General features: G+C 42.2%; 1 protein-coding gene across 2 annotated transcripts in view; it reads right to left on the minus strand.

The window, feature by feature from the left end:
• Nucleotides 1-1,863: 1,863 nt before the first annotated feature.
• Nucleotides 1,864-2,500, minus strand: part of lcp2a (lymphocyte cytosolic protein 2a) — a 13,934-nt gene continuing 13,297 nt past the window's right edge. For both annotated transcript variants that reach the window (XM_079737467.1, XM_079737468.1), the window contains exon 22: nucleotides 1,864-2,500. This exon is cut by the window's right edge and continues 839 nt beyond it. The gene's annotated coding sequence lies outside the window, so the exon portion shown is untranslated.

Raw genomic sequence — 2,500 nt, forward strand, 5'->3', positions numbered from 1 at the left:
CCATGCTGGTACCTTGGCAAGAGCCGAAAGCCCCTATCCTCATCGCCTCACCATCTCACCCATCTTGCCTCCCCCCCACCAACACACACACACACACACACCTTCGCTTTCTCTATCCCTCCTCCTCTCTTCTATGACAGTCTTCACTCTGACGCAAGCCCTGGTTGGTTGTGGTGTCGAAACTGTTGTTCTGCCGGCTAAATCTCTGGAACTCGTCGTTGCTATTTTAGCAGCGATCCAGTGAGGATCAGATCTACTCACTGGAGTCTGGATCGGTGAATATCCCTCCCTACCTACCTCTCTTGCTCTTTCCCCTTCATTTGTCCTCCCTCCCTCCCCCTCTCTCCTTCCTCCTCCCTCCCTGCCTACAGAGGAAAGTGTGTGTCCCCCTGGGGGAGGTGTTGACAGAAGTTTATGAACAGCAGAGGATATCAGATATCAGAGGGACTGCACCTCCACGACAAGATAGAGCAGGCGTCCTGCAGGAGAGGGAAGGAGGAGGAGAGGAGGGGAGGAGGAGAGGAGGAGAGGAGGCCCCCTGCAGGAGAGGGGAGTAGAGAGGAGAGAGGAGAGGAGGAGAGGAGGAGAGAGGAGAGGAGGAGACGAGGCCTCCTGGAGCAGAGGGGAGGAGGAGGAGAGAGGAGAGGAGGAGAGGAGGAGAGGAGGAGAGGAGAACAGGATATATAAAATTGGACATAAAAAATACGAATCAAACCACATGAAACCAACAATGTGACTGAATGTAAAAGTATCCTTTATGTAGCCAACAAACAGGCGGATAAATGAACGACAAAACTAGCATGCAGAACACGCACACGTCTTCATTTGAAGCCCTTTATGTTTCAATGTTGACTCAAGGTTATAGAGAGTGACACGTCACACACACACACACCACACACACACACTCACACACACACACACACACACACACACACACACACACAAGCACACACAAAGGGACTGAGCACTTGTTGGCCCTGTCTTATCTGTTGCTCAGATTATGCTGGGTGTCCTTCTCACCCCCCCCACCCCCGCCCACACACACACACACACACACACACAACCCTTCACTGATGTTCCCCATGTGTCTCATCTATCGGGCACTTATGCTATGCTGTTCATTTCTACATGCAACGCTATACATATATATGGATTTGTGTGAGGATTTATGTAGATCTATTAATTAACTTATAAATCATAGATCTATTATGATTTATAAGTTAATTTTGTTTTGATGTTTTCTTAACTGCCCCCCCTTAAGGCATTGATGCCAGCAGCTTGGTGGATTACAAACAGGCAGCTGTTATCCACACACACGCACACGCACACACACACACACACACACACACACACAAAAACACACACAGATGGACATGCACATGCAAAAATACACACCACGGACTTGCAGCGCACACACACAGTGATCCAGATCTACTGTAAATAGATGTTCTTCAATTAATCAGTTCATACTTCAATCCTAATCTCCCCTTAAATTCTTAATAAAAGTATTTCGGACACATGTACATGTATTCACACGCACAAAAGGAAGGATCTTAATCTGCTGGTGGACAATTCTTATATTTCTATGACTCAGATTGTGTTTATAAACTTATTTTCTGTAGTTTCATAATTGTAATTATTTTTTACTTAACTACTTTGCTGTACTTTAAACTGTTGTACCCGAAATTCCCATCTGGGATCAACAAGGTGTATCTCATCGTATCTTACTTTGTGATTTACACACACACTGTCTTTTATGCCGGTTTGCCAATCTAAATCCCAGTTTGTTTTGGATTTATGACAACACGCCAACTGGTTGGCATTCAAGACAGGAAACACATCAATTCTATCAGGTACCGTTTATTAAGTGTATTCAAGACATGGAAAGACTTGTTTGTAAATGACCCAGGCATATTTGAACTAAGTAGCCAGAGAAGTGAAAATTTTGAATCAATGTACTTGTTGAAGCTCTCGTGCTACTTTGACCCAATTGAGCAATGTTGGGTTGGAAGGATCTCAACAACAACAGAACAACCATATATAAGAGAAATCGAATGGTAAAATGTGTTACTATAATACTAAGATAATTATTAAAATATGGTAATACATTTGACATATTAATGCATAAATTAAAGACATCTGTAAGAAAATCACTTGATTAAAAGTCATAAAGTAACTCATAAATAATGTTCTTAAGTATGAAAAGTATTTATCTGGGTTATAGGCAGACTGTATTTAGATATAAAATCTTTGGTAATTGTGGCCACAGGGTTAGATTACGATCATCCAGTTGTGAATTTTTGATTTCGATCTTCTATTATTATAGATCAGCAGTTATCCACACGCATATGCAACACGTTAAAGGGTATGCCCATAAAGGTAATACGAAAAAGCGAAAAACCATGGATAAAATTGTCGCATCAAAACTATTTACATAATCTTTCAAAAAGAATCTCACCGGTGGAAAGAGACAGATTATTTATGTTGAAGGAAATGGAAA

This window comes from Pollachius pollachius, assembly GCF_949987615.1.
Source record: "Pollachius pollachius genome assembly, chromosome: 6".
Lineage (NCBI taxonomy): Eukaryota > Metazoa > Chordata > Actinopteri > Gadiformes > Gadidae > Pollachius > Pollachius pollachius.